Below are 19,421 nucleotides of genomic sequence, written 5' to 3' on the forward strand. Positions count from 1 at the left end.
GCCTTGTCAGTTATCGGCTGTTCGTCCTTTGCTGGTTCTTGTCCCCTAGTGAGCGGCACATGAAGCGCACCTTACGCGCCCTCTTCGGTGCTGACGTCAAAGCATGTAACGAGCACGCGCACGCAGCTGCAGCGAGCAAGTGAGCGCGCCTTCTAGCTGATGCACGCGGGAGAGGAGAAGCGAGAAAGGAAGGAGTGGTGCCACATCCACTCTGCTTCACTCAGTCTCCACATCCACATCCACATCCACTCAGTCTATGCCAGGCAACTGTTTTTCAATGATTAGCAGAATAAATATCATGCCAACTTCTTGTGTGTGACGTCATTAGCGACATTATCACTTCCGCTTTCTACTTACGGGTTTCCAGAAATTTTGCCTAAGTCGTGCTCAAGTGTCGTGTCTCTAAAGCCTACAATTCTATGCTTTGGTGTGTGGTAATCAATGTTGTTTTATTCCATTTAATTATTCCAGACACTTCCGTGACTCAACTTATAACTAAATTTATGCTCTAATATAATATCTATAATGAAACCCATGAATTTTGTAGTGTACTTGTATTTCTATTCGTTTTTCCGAATTATTTTAAATTTCGTCCCCGGTCGCCTCAGGAGGTGAACTGGAGGAGCCACGCAAAAAAGAAATAATAATGGTAGGCGACCCTAATCTTTGACTTAGGTGTATCTTAGTGGCACTCGCACCTCGGCGTTGGTGTTCTTTAAGTTAACCTAAAGGGCACCTCACCAGGTCTGGCCACTTTGAGCTGACAAGCGCAGAGCATACAATTCGGGATAACGATCGTGCCTGCAAGGTATTATGTCGCCACGCACCGCGGACAGATCTGAAATATCATACCGAACGCCGTTCCTTCTCCCGGCCGCCGCGCTCCAAGCCGCCAGATGACGTACACGAGCTCGTGCGTCTACGTACTCGTGCTCGCGCTGTGACGTCGCTTGTGGTGACACGTGACTTCGAGACTTATTCATGCCAACATCTGTTATTTGTGTAATATGTTGCTAGAATAGATGAGTTAAAGCTTAGATGAATAATAAAACACAAACCGAGTGTCTACATGTTTTTATTTTACTTGGCACCGCAGCAAGAGAGATGTACTTCCGTTTCGTATGCTTGTTCCCATGTCGTGCAGTCGTTCGTGAAGACACCTAAAATATGTCATTTTCCACCATGTTCCAGCTCGGGATCATGCTCTGTAATCCACTTGTGTCTGCCTCAGTATTCGTACAGAACAGACTTATATACCGCTAGTGAGGGGTCCTCGTGCACAGCACCCCAAATTGTGTGCTGCGCGAAACGAGATAATCGCAACAGCGCGCACACGACGCCGTCAGCGCAAGCTTGCCGCACTGCGAAAAAGAGCGAAGAAAAAAATGAAGGCGGGGCCCGTGACGTATGCCTCACCCGATCCTCGAGGTCCGGTATGAAAGAACGCAGGGAAGGAATTTCGCTTGCAGAGGCTAGACGGGGCAAGTGGAGAGAGCGTCTATGTTTGCGATGAAGCTCTTCTGTTGTAATCATGGGTTCGAGACACTGAAATATTTCCATCTCGACTAATATTGAGCCGATGTGAAAAATTTGGGGGGGGGGGGAGGCAGGAGGTTCCCTTGAAGACACGTAGCAACTTCCAGCGCATAACCAAAATTTGCCATGGGGCTTTATCAGGGGCCCTTTAAGGCGAACGCAACGCACGCACCGAACTCGGGGGCAACCGTTTTTTAGGCAATTCCGAGGCGCGGTTCCTGAAGGACCCACCATGCCAGTCTGCTTCACGGCCGAAGCCAAAGGGGAAGAGGAAGCAGAAGAAGCAGAGGAACGATCCTGCCGATGTTTCACGTTCGTCGCCCGGGGATACGGACGGCTCGCGGCACCCACCTGCTACCCTGGTCACCCCCAGCGTGCCTGCAGCGGTAATACAGAGAGCGGCACCACTCGCCCGCGAGCCCACCACGGACGGCTTCAGCCTGGTGCAGTCAAAGGGGGACCGGTGGGGTGCACGAGCCCTGGAGACTGCTGCACTCCCGGTGGACCCTGCGGTCGTCGGTACGGAGCTCTTCCGTACCTCAGCGCCCGGCGGACCTTTCTGAGGAGCCCCGCGCTTCGCACTCGCTGCAGCCCTCTCTTCGCGGCCCGGTGTGGCAGTGGTTCGCGTTAACCATAAACGCAACACCGTGGCCGCCAATACTACCACCGGGAGTGCCAGGAAGAGCTGTTGGCAGCGACTGAGCTGCACGGAACCGCGGTGACAGCCCGGCTGCCGGCCGAGCACGGCAAGAGCACCGGCTTCCTGCACGGGGTAGCCGGGTTGCCCACGGACACAAACCACCTGGGAGCCATCGAGTCGAGCATTGCCGTGCTGTCGGCAACGAGGAACAGGAGCACCATCGCCATCCGATTCGTGGGACCGGGCCCCCCTGAACACGTGCGCCTTTTCAAGCTGGGGTTTAGGGTGAGGCCTGCTAGGCCCCGTCCAGTGCAGTGTCGGCAGTGCGGCCGCTTCGGCACGTGCCGGAGTCCTGCAGATGGCCGACCCACTGCATCTCCCACGGCAAGAGCCACGAGGATGGCGCCTCCTGCCAGACAGTCCATTGCAGGAACCGCGGGGGCCCCCATAGGGCGGACACTCCCGCCTGCCCCAAATGGCGGGAAGAACGGAAGGTGGCCACCGTAATAGCTTCCTCCACCTCGGTATTGTCGAGGCATGCCGTCAGGGCAGCAGTCCGGGAATAGGAGCAGCTGCAGCAGTCCTTCTCACTCCAGGCGCGGTCCTATGCCAGTGCGCTCAAGGACACTAGCCCTGCATCCAGGCCTCCGGTACCAGCCCCTCGTGCCTCCCAACGCCAGCAGACGCAGGATACTGCGGCCTCACCGGCCCAGTCTACTATAAATCAGCTGGTAGGAAACCTGCTGCTCACCATCCAAGCAATCAGCACCATGCTGCCAGCTGACCATCCGCTCCAGGCCATTTGCCTGCAGGCGGTGGCATGTCAACAGCGACCCAATCACCTTGGCTAGTCGTACAGCGAACCGTTGTCCGCGCATCCTTAAGTGGAACGTGCGCTCGCTGCGCCGTCCACAAGCCGAACTGTCCAAACACCTACTCCTGCACGAGTACGACGTGCTCGCTTCGCAACAGACATACACGCGCGACGAGGAGTGCAACCTTCCCGGATTCGTGGGATACCACAGTACAACCCCCTGCGAGTCACGGACTTCCGTCAACGTTCCGTGCTGTGATCAGCTCCATCCACCCGGTCGCTCCCGCGCATCTATTTACATCAGTGCGCGCCTTGCCCAAGCCGTTGTTCGTGTGGCCGACATCGTTCCCACCTCCGTGGAATGCGTGGCTATGACTGTGCGCGTTGGGGGGCGGGACACTTGTGTCGCCAGCATGCACGTGCAACCCGTACGACGGGGGGATATGACCTTCATTGAGAGCCTCACCGCGCGCATCGGTGTCGACTGTGTCGTGTGCGGTGAGGCTCCCACCACACGGCGTGGGGCAGCGCCCACAGGGCACCGAATGGCAGGGAACTGCTGAATTCCATCGATGCTTCGGGCCTGCTAATCATCAACAACGGCAGTCCCACTTTTGTGCGTCTGAGGGTACACGGTTGTGCAATAGACTTGTTGCTCGTGAGTGAGCGCTGCCACTGCGTGTGGGTTCGCAGTCCCGACACGCAGGGGTCGGATCACTATCCGATACAAATGGGAATAAAAACTTTCTTATGCAGTTTACGAGGTGCATGGATGCCGCTGCCAAATCGTGCACGATGCCTGCTGGAACACCGGCCCTCGACATCAAGCTTCTCAATCTGGGCGGTGTCCATCGTCGCGCCGAACGCCGGGCCATCAAGAGCGACAAGGTGGAGCACTGGACTTAATATAACCGCCTTGACGCTGCGGGCCGCCGTCATGCTAGGCAGTGCCGCAACCAGAGCTGGCAAAGTCTCTGTGTGTCGTTGGAGGACACTCGCGACAAGTCGCGCCCTTGACCCACTCCTTCATCCCAAGAGCCCTCGCCATCCTGAACTCCCTATCGCGGTGGCTACGAGCTTAAGCACATAGCGAATGGCTGAACTCTTCGCCGATGCCTTCGCTCCGCCGTCACCGCCTGTGGGCCCCGTCAGTGCAACCTGTGCACTACCACCGAACAAGAAGGCTGAACTCCTCGCTCCCCTGCGCTACTTTCCTACGAGTGCAATCTTGGAGCACGCTGAGATGCTTTGCTCGGCCGAGTTTACCCTCAGTGAGTGGCGCATTATTTTGACCACGCGTAAACGACGCTCAGCGCCTGGTGCCGACGGACTAACACATCAGGTTCTCAGGAACGTCGATGCAGTGCAGCTCCCTTCACTGCTCGAGGCCTTCAATGGCGTCTGGCGCAGTGGCATTATTCCTGCTGACTGGAAAGAGGCGATCGTCGTCCCAATTCTTAAGCGCGACAGAGCTGCCGCGAACATCAGCTCCTATCGCCCAGTGTCGCTTACTTCGCTAGCCGGCAAAACTGTGGAGGCCATGGCTTTGCACCGCCTTGAGTGGACTGCCTCCGACCTCGGCGCTTTCTTCCGTGAACAGATTGGTTTCCGGCAACTGCGCTAACCAGCCGACTCGCTCGCGGACTTCGCGGCTGCGCTTGAGGACGCAGGAAGTCGCCAGGAAGCCGGATACATCATGCTGCTCGATGTGCAACGCACATTTGGTGGTCTCCTTCACACCACCATTATTCAAGCCCTTCGTGAGCTACGTGTCACCAGCCTCCTCTTTTAATATGTCGCGGCCTTTCTCACCGACCGCACGCTCAGAGTGCGAGTTGGCGACGTGCTCAATGCCCCTCGCAGCGTGACCTCCGGCGTTCCCCAAGGCAGCATGATCAGCACATTTCTTTTTAACTTGACTATGGCAAGACTTCCAGATTGCATGCCGAAGATAACAGCCCACGAAGTCCATGTGGCGATCTACGCCGATGACATTGCATTGTTTGCGTGCGGGCCCACGGAGGCCGACTTTCGGGTGTGAGAATCCCTGCAGTCGGCGATCAACGCCGTCGATGAATACCTCGCCAGCATAGGGCTCCTGCTCTCGGCGTCAAAAGCTGAGGCGCTTTAGTACAGCCCCGGTGCTCGCGCGCTTCGAAGTACATTGTGTCACGCTGTGCGGAAGCCCCTTCCCGCGGCAGAGAAAAGGGCGCTATCTCGGCCTCGACATCGACTGCCAGGTCAACTTTAACGCCGCCGTCTCACAGCTCTGCAAGAATTCTAAGAAGGTGGCAGGTGTCTCACGCTCCCTGCTCGGCCTTGGTCGTGGTTGTACACCGCAAATTGCGCTTCCAGTTTACAACTCGGTCACAACGTCGCGAGTGCTCTATGCGCTACCCCTTACCAACGCCACAGCCGCCAACTGGAAAGCCTTCGATATGGAGCGCTGCGCCGTAATGCGCGAACTCTACGGGCTATCCTCGCAGTTCGCAAGTGCGAGCAACTTTCGCCGAAGCGGGAAACTGGCTTTCCTCACTTCGCGCACAGAAGCAAGGGCTGCAACACATCGAGTGCCTCCAGCGTTCGCGAGAGGTACAGCGCTTCATGAGCCGCGTCCACACCCTCCAGGGCTCGGGCATGGGCCAACGTGCCACCAAGTTCAGCGTACTCATCGCGTCGCTTCCGCAACTTCGCCCTCAGCCACTCTCGCCGCAAGACTCCGCGCTACTCGACGCCTCCACCACTGTGCCAGGTGTGAAGTCAAAGCGTCGAACAGCTGTATGTGTCATGCAGCAGGAGACGGCTGCACTTCTCTACTAGCGCCTATGGGATGGATGGAAAACTTTAGTTTGTCCTGAAAGTAGTGATAGTAACTAAGCGGGCCGCTCCCACGTCGGGACCGGAAGGCAAAGCCTCACGGTCACGTCGTGAGCCTGCTGGACAGCCCAGAATTGTTGATCCAGGTCCGGGTGGCGAAGTGCAGCCTCCCACCTGGACCCGTCCTTGATCGCCGAGTCTTCAATTCTCTCGCAAGACCGGAGCATGTGTTCGAGCACGGCTAAAGCACCACAATCCTGGCAAAAAGGCTCTGTATACGTCTCAGGATAAAACACGTTCAGCCTCCGTGGGCAAGGATAAGTACCAGTCTGTAGTAAGTGTGATGTAAGTGCCCGAGCCCTGTTTAGTTTAGGATGCGGCAAACCGTAAACCCTGTGATTACGATCTCATTGTATGTGGATACCTTAGTAACTTGCGATTCGCTGATGATATTGCCTTGCTTAGTAACTAAGGGGACCAATTGCAATGCATGCTCACTGACCAGGAGAGGGAAAGCAGAAGAGTGGGTCTAAAATTAATCTGCAGAAAACTAAAGCAATGTTTAACGGTCTCGGAAGAGAACAGCAATTTACAATAGGTAGCGAGGCACTGGAAGTGGTAAGGGAATGCATCTACTTAGGGCAGGTAGTGACGGCGGATCCGGATCATAAGACGGAAATAATCAGAAAAATAGGAATGGGCTGGGGCGCGTTTGGCAGGCATTCTCAGATCGTGAACAGCAGATTGTCATTATCCCTCAAAAGAAAAGTGTATAATAGCTGCGTCTTACCAGTACTCACCTACAAGGCAGAAACCTGGACGCTTACGTTAAGGGTTCTACTTAAATTGAGAACTACGCAACGAGCTATGGAAAGACGAATGATGGGTGTAACGTTAAGCGATAAGAAAAGAGCAGATTGGGTGAAGGAACAAACGCGAGTTAATGACATCTTAGTTGAAATAAAGAAAAAGAAAGGGGGGGCATGGGCAGGACATGTAATGAGGAGGGAAGATAACCGATGGTCATTAAGGGTTACGGACTGGATTCCAAGGGAAGGGAAGCGTAGCAGGGGGAGGCAGAAAGTTAGGTGGGCGGATGAGATTAAGAAGGTTGCACAGACGACGTGGCGACAATTAGTACATGACTGGGGTTGTTGGAGAAGTATGGGAGAGGCCTTTACCCTGCAGTGGGCGTAACCAGACTGATGATGATGGTGATGATGGTGATGATGATTATGATGATGATGATGATGATGATGATGATGATGTATGTGGAAGGGGAGTCTCTGGATGGATGGATGGATGGAATGGATGGGTGGATATTATGAGCGTCCCCTTTGGAACGGGGCGGTGGGTTGCGCCACCAAGCTATTGCTATTATACTGCCTAATGTCCTACCTATGTTAAAGAATGAAAAAATAAAAAAAACACTATGAACTACGACGCCCAGATTTTCTGATCCCCTATCGCGAACTGTGCTCGTGTACGTCTGCGTCTTTTTTCGTTTCCCTACTTTTCTTCCACCAAGCCTCCTATCGCCTCTTACTAATGCCTATTGCGGACATGTTTGCTTTACCATGCTCCCGCTTAACCCAAGGGCTTCAAGGAGGCCAGTGGTGCTTAAATCGACCGCTGGGTAGACCCCTTCACATTATAATAAAACATGCTCCACAGTTTCCCTAGCGTTAACGCAGCAAGCACATGCTTCTTCTTCCTTCATATATCTCGCGTTATAGGTGCGTGTTCTAAGGCATCTCCATCTCGCTTCGAAAAGTAATGAGCTTCCGTTTGAGTTGTCATAAATGGTTTCCTTCCTGATTTCGTTTCTTCCTCTTAAGTAGACACTCATGGCAGGTTTATTTTCCATTGCCGCCACCCATGAGATTATTTCAGCCTCTCTGACTTTCCGCTTGACCTTTTTGTTGCTGTGTTGCCCACCCTACAGGCCGCATACTTGCTGGTAAGCTTGCTGGTTCTTTGCCTCTACTGTGAATGAACGTTTTTTTTTTTCTGTACAGATACCTGAACACTCTCCCAGCCCATTTGCTTTCTTCGATATTCCTCAGCCGTTCTTCACACTCAATTTTACTGCGAGCTTCCCTCACTTCAAAACTAGTCCAGCCCATATCACCCTGCACAGCTTCGTTTGTAGTCTTCCCGTGAGCGCCCAATGGGAGGCGACGCACTGACCTTTGGTTCCCGTCGAGTCCTGATTGTACCCCTGATTTAAAGCAAACAACCGCATTTCCAAAAGTAAGTCCTGGAAACATTACACCTTTCCACATACCTCGGAGGACCTCGTACCTATTGTATCCCCATAGTGCTCTGTGCTTCATTGTGGCTGCATTTCTCTTCCCCTTCACTGTTATTGTTATTTCCTGTGCTTCCATATATCTATTGCCCTCGTTTATCCGTATACCAAGGTATTTATATTCTGTTACCCGAGGTATTTCCTGGCCTGTATCTCCACAGTACGTTCACTGTTTTCATTGAATACCATAAAACCTGATTTTCCAACACTAAATTTCAAGCATAAATTGTTGCCTTCCTGTCCACAGAAGTTAGCCACAGAATCACTTTGCTTGTTAGCTAGCAACACAATGTCGTCCGCATAAAATAAACCTGGGAGTTGCTGCTCTACTACTGTACCCGCCTGTTTGTATGAGATTAAACCCGATATTACTTCCTTCTAGTGCCCTCTCTATCCTCACCATGTACATCATAAATAGCAGCGGGGATAAACTGCACCCCTGCCTCAGTCCCTTGTTGATATGAACTTTCTTCTCGCTCCTCTTACCTTCTCATTCAACGCAAACGGTATTTTCGAGGCAAATCTCTCTCAAAAGCTGTAAACAATCGTTACCAATGCCTTCCCCTTCCAAAATATCCCACAATATGTTGCGCTCTGCGTTGTCGTAGGCTCCTGTAATGTCTAAAAAGGCCACATACAACGGTCCGCTTCCTGCTTTTGATATTTCAATACACGGAGTAAGAACAAACTAGTTATCATCCAAACGCCTACCTATTCTGAAGCCATTCTGAAGCTCTCCCAAAATGCCATTATTCTCTGCCCATGCTTGAAGCTTTAATTTGATTGCCTGCCTTGTAGCCTGTTTATTACCGATGTAATGGTCTATACGAGTGAATTCTGTCTTTCTCCCCCTTAGCTTTATAAATTAAATTCATTCTACTTTGTCGCCAACTGTCTGGCATTCGTCTATCTTTTAAAGTTTTTTTTTCCACTGCTTTCATGAGAGCGTCCTTACTTTTTGGTCTTAGTTCATTTATCAGCCTAACGGGAACCTCGCCTAGCCCTGTAGCGGTGCGTTTAGGAATTTTCTCTTCCGCTTTCTTCCAGTTTACATTTGTCAGCACCAGCTCCTTTACCACTTCGGTCTCTTTCACGCTCTTTTCTGCTTCAAATACAACCTCGTCATTGCCTTGAAAAGATTCGGCTGTTAGTTTTCGGATGTAATTTACTGCCGCTTCTCCTTCCAGTCTGTTTTCATCTTCGTCTAGGATATGTTGTTGTATGGTTGTTGATTTCCTGCCTAATAATTTTGTGTAGTTCCAAAATATTCTAGGTGCGGTAGTGTTTTTAACACGTATTTCTGACAACAAATGTTCACTTTCTCCTTTTAGTTTCGCTTGCACCAGTATTTGAACCATATACTTTTTCTCCCTGTATAATACCCATTTAATGGTTACTTCATCCTGCGGCAACCACGCCTTATTTGCCTGCCTGTGCTCTTGAGATGCTTTTTGTCGTTCAGCGATCGCTTCTCGTATCTTCTTGTTCCACCAGCTTTCCGGTTTCTTTTTTCCTTTCTAACGAACATGTTGTTTCTCTTTCCGTATTTCTGTCGTTATTACACTTAGAAGCTCACCATATTCCCACTCTTTACTTGGCCATTTGCCAAGTTCTTCCTCAACTGCAGAGACTATATTTGCTATTTCTTCAGCGTTCAAATTTGGACTGGCTATTTTGCGCTCCTTGCTCTCTTTCCCAACTACACATCCCATTTTCAAAATGATGCGTTTATGGTCACTCCCTATGCTGCTAAACTCTTCCTCATCGATGGCCACTTCTCTCAACTTATCATGAATTCCTTCTGTCATCAGACAGTAATCAGTAATCAAACATCGATTGCTGGTTTCCCACATCCCACGTAATCTGCCCTTCACACTTAGGCCCTGTATTCACGACAAGGAGGTTATCTTGCTCACAAAGGTCTAGCATTGACTTCCCGGTATTGTCGGCATAGCCATCTAAATCCTGCATGTGGGCATTCATGTCACCTAAAAGGACAATTTCAGCACCATTCCCGAAATCCTTTATATCAGCACTTATGCATTCCACTAACTTTTTATTCTTTGTTGTGCAATTTTTTCCGGTCCACAAATACGTAACGCCCAGCCAAGTTTCTTCCCCACTCATTGTGCTTGATAACCAAAGATGCTCCTGACATTGCGAATTTATCCTTTTCCATTTTGCTCCCTGATGATTGAGCATTCCGATTCCCCCTCCCTTTCTTTCCGATTTAGTTCTGTTGCACCCTTCCCAAACATAATTCTCAATAAATGGCGGCTCTTCTGAGTCTCTAAGGTGCGTTTTTGTAACCGCATACACCGCTATTTGTTCTCTATCTAACTGCTCCTCAATCTCTGCCCACTTTTCCTTTCTTCTGCCGCCCTGCATGTGTATGTAGCCTATTGCATGTCTAGCTCTTTTTCTTGCTTTCCTTCGTTTTCTGTTATCGACGGCGATGCTCTTCTGGTGTTCCCCTAGGGGACCTTCTTCATTACTTTCAACTCTGGCCTCCTGAGCGCCCGCGGGCCCCCTAAAGAAGCAACAGCGCGACCGCCAAGTCGTCAGCCCACTTCTCGTGCCCGCCTGTAATTAAAGTGGATCTCGCCTCGTTTAAAACCACCACAGCTTCTCACTTCCCTGTTTACTTCGACAACCTCGAAGCCTTTCTCTCGGCTAATTTTATATTTTGCCTCGTTCGTAGCCACTATGGCTCTTTGTACGTGACTGTTACGTACAGGCACCTCCGGCACCGTGCACACTACGATTTGCACCTGAGGGGATAGCTCGCGCAAGTCCTCCACCCCCTTCGCCAAGCGCTGAGCTATTCCTGTCCCTGTCCTGTTTAGGACGTCATTTAGCCCACCTGCTACTATGACAAGGTGGCGCACGTGGGCATTTTCCGCGAGCTTTTCCTTTGCTCGCACCATGACAGAACCCAGTGTCCGCCCTCGAAATGTCCCTACCGCCACTCTTTTATCGCTTTTCACCTTCTCCACAATTGCTTTTGAGCACCCAGACAGGCTTTCACCTCCCCTACCTCGCCCTGCTTGCCTTTGTGCATTTCCGCGTGATTCAGACTTGACATGGCGCATTGTGCCCTGGGCTCCTGCTTTTTCCGCGTAGTGGCCTCAAGGTAGGTGACGCTCTTTCCAGCTAACCATTCATCACGCTGCATGCATTCCATGTACTTCGCTGACACTCCTTCGCCTGTCGCATCGGGGGTCTGCTTTCCATTGTCACCCACATTCTCGTTCACAATGGCGGCCCTGTTCAGCTTTTGCTCGGCTGCTTCAAGTCTCTTTTCAACTACCTTCTGTCCATCACGCTCCCTGTTTAGCTCATTTTTGAGCTCTTGCACCCGTTTGAGAAGCTCTTCCTGGAAAGCATCCATTTTCTGCAGCCTAGTATCGACATCACATTGTGTGCCGGTTGATTCAATGCCCTCTCCATTCTCATCCGTCTCCTCATCTGCTTTGAGGGACCCCCCGCACACTGCTTGCTTTCCCGTCTTTCTCGCCATGTATTGCTCGGCATTTTGCAAATACTACAATACTATAATAATTCTACAACTGATGCAAATAGTATAATAATATTTCAATGCAGAGCGCGTGCCTTTTAGCAAAGACCGATACGCACAGGATCCAAATCCTCAAAATGTCGCAAAGCAACTCTCACCACTGTTTCAAAAGAAATCAATGCCGCGGAGACGAAAGGTATGACACGCTCTCGCACGCGTTCAACCACGCGGCCAGGCTCTCACTTTCCTACCAAAACACGCACAGTAAAACCACTAATAGCTATTTGTGTTGCCACTTCCAAGTTAACATTTAAAGACTACAAACACTCAACGTCCCACCCGGCTGCACGTGTTGGAGCACATGGACCGAAAGGACGCTCTAACCATCCTGCAAAACCAAAACCAAATGCACACGAAGCACGCTCGCGCATCCGAAATACGAGAGACAAAAAAGGGAAGAAAAAGAAATCCACGCAATTACTATTTAAAGGCAAGAAATCAGCAAATAAAAAAACAGAAGCAAGATCATAGCATGCACAAAAACTTATGATATTGTCGCCGCTACGGAGCCCCGAAAAGCACGCCCATTCGCCACAAAACGCGTTCTCCGGGAGTTCTCGGGGAGTACAGCCACGCCGTGGTGCGGGACAGAGCGGAGGGTAGAGTGGACTCATTAAGATTCGGAGGGGCTCCCTCAAAGAACCCAAGGTGAGCAGGGAACCAACGTAAGTAGTGTTGAGAGATCTCACAGGTCTGCATAATTTTAGAAGCAACCTTAGCCACTCAGCCCTTCTCAAAGGCCCCGACGGCCGACTTTGAATCAATATATACAAAAGGCCTGCGCCTATCAACCAGGGCAAGCGCAATAGCCGCTTGCTCTGCGACCTCTGCCCTATCAGTCCGAACGGTAGCAGCGTTAACGACACTACCCTCATTGTCCACCACAACTACGGTTACACCTTGATCTCCTCGTTGAAAGAAACATCGACGAAGCCAACCTTCTGATTCCCATCGCAAATGAGTCTCAGCGGGCAAGCCCCCCTGCCTTTCTTCTACCCACATTTCGCTCCGGATGCATAGTCCTGGGAACAGGTTTGATGTGATACTGCTTACAGACCTTCAAGGGAATACCGACGTTAAGCTGCGAAATCTTCTCCTAAGGGACACCTAACTCTTTCAGAATATGCCGATCTACGCTAGTCATAGAGAGACGGACCATCTGCGTTCTCTCCTGAGCCTCAGCTATCTCATCCATTGTATTATAAATGCGCAGCTGCAGAAGTCGATCGTTGCTGGTGCACATTGGCCCTCCGAACACTTTCTTGGTGATCTTCCTAATCTGCGTGTCAAGCTTCTCCTTCTCTGAAGGTTTCTACTTGTGCATGACCGCCACATAAGTAAAGTGACACAATACAAATGCGTGCATAAGCCTAATCAGACTATCCTCCGTCAACTCCGTCTGCTTGTTATCCACCCTCTTCACTAGGTGTACCGCATTTTCTGTCTTGGCAATGATCTTCTGGATCATCAGCGTATCTGCCCCGTTCGACTCAATCAGCATCCCCAAAGCCTTCCCCATTTCTTGTGCGAAGCTGAATGCTCAGGTTCTCCACGGGGATCCATCCCCTTGCCTTGGGTCCCCTTCTAGCGACACTGTACAGCAACAGCTCCTACATGGTTCCCGGAAAAAGGAACCACTTCCATCGACGGCGTCTAGAAGATGTCGAGGTTGGCTCAATAAAGTTGTTTCTCTCTCTCTCTCTCTTCGAGGGGAGCACCTTAACCCCGTCGGGTCTGGGACCGGCTGCTCCCCGGCGCCCCCGGAACCGACTAGGGGACCGGCTGCTCTTTTAAACCGACGGCTCTGTGTCGAGTGATGGCTCCAGTGGTGCCGCGTGCACGGCGCCGGACATTTCCGCTACGCGACTGTGCAGCCTTCAGTTTGCTTCGTCGGCGACGGTGGCCGAGCTCGCTGCGATCGACCTTGCGGCTGACCTACTTCTATCGCATAGCGGTGTCGTTTCCGCTGGGATCTTATCAGACTCGTGCGCGCCACTGTGAATGCTTGCAGGATTATGTCGGTGTTCCGCTTGTGCGGTTCGGTTCAAAACTCCGCCATCTCGAAGGGCGGGACTGTGATTTGGCCTTGCAGTGGGTCCCGGCGCACATCGGCTTACCGGACAACGAGGTGGCCGACGCCCTCGCTAAGGAGGCTCACTCCGATCGCTTCCTCATCGCCACCTCGGTCACCCCTTTCGACGTGGCCAAGACAACGATTCTGCGTACCCCTCGCGCGCAGCACCCGGGCCTGCGCGTTGCAGCAGGAACGCCCCTTAGCCTCCTCCCCACTTTGCATTCTCCCGCGAGGACCGCTCGTTCCTCCTTCGCCTGCGTGTCGGATGCTACATGACGGCCGCCAGTTCACACAGGCTGCAGGGAGACGGCAGCGCCGTGTGCAGCAACTGCGCCGATTTGGAGACGCTCGGGCACCTCCTACTTCACCGTCCTGCTTTCAGTGTGGAGCGCTCGGACTTTTGTTCCTCGTATCGGCGTTTGGGACTGCCTTGCGACATGACCAACGCGCGGCTTTTCCTGTAGTCCACTCGTCTATCGTCAGGAGTGTGTTTGCGGCAGTACTTGACTTTTGCAGTGCGACGCAACTACGAGCGCAACTCTGAGCCGTCCATTTTTTTTTGCCGCATTCGCCTTTCCTCTCTCTTCATCTTTTTCTCCCCACACCCCTTTCCCCGTGCAGTGCTATTGAGGTGTCCTCCTCTGAAAGACAGTTAAGGCACTGCACTTATCTCTTCCATTTTCTTTAAAGTAACTTCACACACACATAGTGCTGCGCAAGACCAACCATGACGACGGTGGATACGAGATGGCGCGTGAGCGGAGGTCTGTCTGCGGAACCTGCTTGAATGGCACCAACGCGTAAACCACACGCTGTGTCTCGCGATCACCCGATTAACGAGGTAGTCGCGCCGCACTTCGCTGCGTTCGGAATGTTCCATACGAGACAGATTGTCCAGAAAATGAAATGCCGTAGAAGCGAAGTGTAGATTTTCCATTGTTGGATCTGATTTTAGATACGAAAAGGTTATTTCGCTTTGAAAACATACCATTATTTTTTTGGATGAGATTGTCAAAAGGAAGGTTGTCTAATGATATTTCATGATGAAAGAAACGAAATGTAATGATACACAACTTATGATAGAATAGCTGTTGAATGGTTATGATTGGAAGATGTCGGTATGTAAAGAATGGGAAAGGCATGAGCTAAAATTCACTAATTTGATTGCCTGCTTTTAAATACTTTCGAGGGCTTTCAAATGAATTGGATATGTTTTACCCAGGAAGATCAACGGTATGATAACTGACTATTATTATTAGCATGTTAGAACCAGCTAATAAATGAGGTTAGAAAAATGCACGTGTTTCAATGATAATGCGGGTATCAAATGAAACCATTTCTATTAGCGAGCTGGCATGGGTATTGGGTGGTCTGTGGAGTGAAAGCTGGAACAGAGGTGCGACAAGGGTTAAAAGAGGGTGTGTGAAGGAGGGAGAGGGATGTGACGCCACACTTCATCAGCCTTAGGGGCCAATGACAATACAATTGGCACATAACCTCGCGCTTCGGTGCTCACAGCTGGCAGACCACCAGCGGAGAGGAGCGGATCAAAATGTGGCGCAATGCGGCCGAATTGGCAGGCTGCCTCTAGCGTTTGACAGGTTGATTGATACCTGTCTTGGGAAGGTCATGCAGTAACGCTGCGTTTTTGGTGTGTTGGTATGACACGCTGAGGCTTTTATCGCATGAAAGAACGAGGACACAGAAATACGTAGTACACACAGGCGATTTCTGTGTCCTCGTCCTTTAGTGCGCTATAAGCCTCATCTTGGGAAGGCCCGTGTCTTTGAGTAAAGCCTGAAATGAGATGCGTGGGGCGTTGTTAAGGGTTATAGGGTTAAAAAGGGTTATAGTGTCCTTCAGGAGTTTGGTTACGTAATGCTTGCGAATGGTTATTGCTAACGTATTCCCAGCCGACCCACAAATCGATCGACCATTACGTTTTTTTTCGTTCGCACTGTTTTTCTTGTAATTTATTATTTTGTTTTTATTTTTTCCAATACACTTGGGACTCTGCTGAAGACCTCCGATAATACCTTGTGCATAGCTCCCCTCGCCGCACTTCGGCAAGCGTTATGAACGTCTGAAAACTACAATGAATAACACAACAAACGAAGCTTGTGGTAAACGCTCTTATTCCGTTTTTACCATCAGCAACCTAGTCACTTTACTGTTTAAAATGCACATATCGTGTGCTATATAAAACACTACCTTTATTCACACCCTCTATGAAAAGTTTACACCCTTTGGAGTGCCCCTTCTGCCACGCAACAATAATCGTCATCTGCCTTGATGCGTTTCCTTTGTAGAAAACGCCGCGCCCGCTACTGTCCTGTCAGGAATGCTATCATGCTGATAACGCACATGCCGTTCGTTACTGAAAAGTACCGGGCTCGCAGCGTTAAAGAAAGGAAACGCATCAAGGCAGATGACGATTACCGTTGTGTGGCAGAAGGGGCACTCCAAAGGGTGTAAACTTTTTTTAGAGTGCAAGCAAAACGCATTCTTCCACTAAAAAGGACTGATTTTCAGATCAGCTAAGGCTAGAAGGTTGTTCCGAATATTCAAGGTGCTACGGAGTACGCTTGCAAGTATAATGTGGGCAACAATCAGAAAGCGCGTTTCGTCTTCGGCTAGGTGAAGGAAATCCCAGATCACAGTTCATCCCAGGAGTTTTCGATGGAGGGTCGCAGCTGAAAGAAAAAAAAAACGTTCAATGTGCTGGGCATCAGCTAAGTATAAACACACGCCAACTAACCAACTTCCTGTGAAAGGGAACGCAATTGCAGTTATGCCATGCACCTAATATTATTTTCGTATGATACAGTATTGCTTGTACTGGCCTCCGAAATTCATGCACAGAAGACACCACTCTCAGGGTCTGTGTGCAGTGTAATACCTTACAGTAATTGCCCAGTGCGGTCAATGCGCGATATCCCTGCCATGATTTTAGTGTTGTTATTCTTTTTTGGCGAAGACCAACCATTCTCTGAACAACACGTTTTGCAGATGAATAGGAACATTACGGGGCTTTCTGAAGAGATCTGCGTTTGCGTGCGAGTGGCAGACTAATTAGCTGGCTTGTATATTTGTGTTTTGTACAAGAGTCATTTGCGCCCTGAAATAAATACCATGAAAGCAAGAAGACTATCGCCGTAGCAGCGCGGGTAGCGCACCGGACACTGGAAGGCACATTTGCTCCAGTGTCATGCGTTCGATTCCCAGGGGTGGCAGTCGCGGATAAAGCCTTTTTCTTAGTGCTATGAGGATGGGGAAGCTGGAGCAGGTAAGTAAGTCTCACGCAAAAAAAACAAGATTAATGGCAACGACGACGATGGTCCTCGTCAGCCAAACGGAAGGGTTGACGGATGGACAAGGAAGAACCAGTTTCGAACACCAAACTGCAGCGGACGTATAAATCATGCAGAAGCAATCAAATACGACTATCTAAGTATGCGAATAGCTTTCTTATCATTTTGAATGGTTAGTGATTTACTGATTTGCTACGAGTATCCTACGAAGACTCCGAAGACATCCTGCTAGAGGCTCTAATGATTTATTGATAATACATGTTTGAATGTGTTGTGTAGTATTGGAAATTTTAACGCGAAATTGAAACAAATTATCAGTGATGTCAGTTTATTTTTCTATGTTATTGGTATTGATTGTCTCACTCAAATCACAGCTGATCACGCACGCCGCCGCAAAAGACTCCTTAATCAAGTGATACTAGAATTAATTGTTAGCGCAGCTGTTAAAGATGGCTACTAATGTTCCGCTTTGCGGTGGTGAGAGCTCAATCTTCTCATCTTCTGCGGTCGTTGCTGTCATTCTGCACCATTTCTGGCAGTACAATGTTGCCAAGCATGTTCGGCAAGTAGATGACATCATTTTGCGCCTCTTCTCTGAGGGCCCAATTTTTCGCCCCTTTGCGCGCAGTTATAATTGTTTAGCAGACAACCTAAGCAAGCGGAGGTAGACCGGTCCAACCAGATACGCCAGCCACACCCTATTCTCCCCTGTTTTTCATGTGTGACTCCCCTGTTTGACTCTCCTGTTTCAAGTGGTTCAGGCCACTTGACAATGCCGGCACAATCCACCTCCCCCTGGTGAACTACTTTAACTCCGCAAGTTTGATCCCACCAAGGCCTTCATTCCCGCGCGCTTTCTCCAGCCGGGCAGAAAAAGAATTGTCACGACAGAGAAGGTTGTTCGTTTTAAAACCGTAAATAAACCTCCTGTAAACGAGGAGAGTCTTTGAATAGGCTGTCCAAAAAAAAACGCGTTGCTGGTATCCAACAACACTTGTGTAGGCGGCTACGCAAATTTGACGTCACGAGGTCGAAATACAATTACAATGAAAAAGGCTTGCTTTATAGCGCCACACACCTACAAATTCCAAGAAGTTATGAAACCCGAGGCACATCAGCATTGAAGGAGGCGAACTTTAAAGTAAAGGTGCTGGCTAGTTGGCTGAACATCCTCAACCAGGGAACAGCGCGAGAACGAGGACGCAGAAGTGGTTGTTGTGTGCCTCTTCTGTGGCCTCGTCCTTCACGCTGCTCACCAGTGACGCTATTTTTGATTGGCTGTTTGTGTAGACTCTTTTAACAAATCCTACTAGAGTAATTTGAAGGGAAAACGAAGGCAGGATGGACGAGGCAAAATATTGATGAGCGGTTAACAATTATTGGCGTAAAATACTCTTTCCAGTATTATCGCATTAGGAATTAGATAATCCAGCATACTAAAATGGGTTGTTCAGTTTGATCCCGGTGTCCCCACTGGTACCAAGCCCTTTATGGAGCGGCAATACGTTAGGTTTTGCCGCATCGTAAGCATGTCAAGCATGACACCCATCAGATTCTTTGGTGCAGAGAAGCTGCGATTCTGCGCTGTCGCTTGCGGTGAGATAAAAGATCGTGTTTAGCCAAAAGCTACGTATGGTTTCCTGGTGTTGAATGCCGTAAATAAATCGTTTAATATTTCATGAAGGTGCTGCAATGCCGAGTCGCATCCCACAACTTTGAAGCCGGACTCCGTCTACCGCTTCAGCTATCGCAACCACCGACACCGCCAGGAGTGAGCCCCGACCTTCCGTTATTCCCATCCTGCAATGTGGAAGGTCATGTCAACTGTGCCTCCTGTCTTCAATGGAACAGGGGAGACTGGCATGCAAAAATTGCTGTCATCCTGGTACGCGTCAGTGCGTAAAACAAATGGAAAGACAAGATAAAATTAATCCAGGAAAGGAAAACTTATGAAGGACTAACCGCGGTGGAGCTATCTGACAATACCTTTAGTATGCTTTGAGAGATGGTTATTTGTTACTCTACCTGGAACTATGTCTTAAGGCTAGTACTCCACTTACCACCGTGCCTTCCCTATACGCACGAACCAACCGATACTCCGAGTGCCTCTTCCTCAATTAACTCTTCGGAACCCTGTATAGTGTCTCCCACCTGATATCAAGCGTCTCCAATGACAGTGTCTGCGTCTTCGAACAGAGACACAGCGCCTTAACGGCGTCTCAAAACGCTAGATGTCACGAAGGAAGAATGCGAGAATACTTCTTTTATCTCCGTACCGCCCGAGAATACTGCACCCACGTTCGGTTTTTACAGCTGCGTTACACGGCACCATCTCCAGGGC

General features: G+C 50.1%; 1 long non-coding RNA gene across 1 annotated transcript in view; it reads right to left on the reverse strand.

Annotated features, from left to right (window-relative positions):
- Window positions 1-15,719: 15,719 nt before the first annotated feature.
- LOC142591170 (uncharacterized) overlaps window positions 15,720-19,421 on the reverse strand; it is a 30,538-nt gene continuing 26,836 nt past the window's right edge. The window contains exon 3 of the long non-coding RNA XR_012830373.1: window positions 15,720-16,462. This is a non-coding gene — a long non-coding RNA (uncharacterized LOC142591170). The remainder of the gene's footprint in view (window positions 16,463-19,421) is intronic.

The sequence above is a fragment of the Dermacentor variabilis genome, chromosome 8 (genome assembly GCF_050947875.1).
Source record: "Dermacentor variabilis isolate Ectoservices chromosome 8, ASM5094787v1, whole genome shotgun sequence".
In the NCBI taxonomy this organism is placed as follows: domain Eukaryota; kingdom Metazoa; phylum Arthropoda; class Arachnida; order Ixodida; family Ixodidae; genus Dermacentor; species Dermacentor variabilis.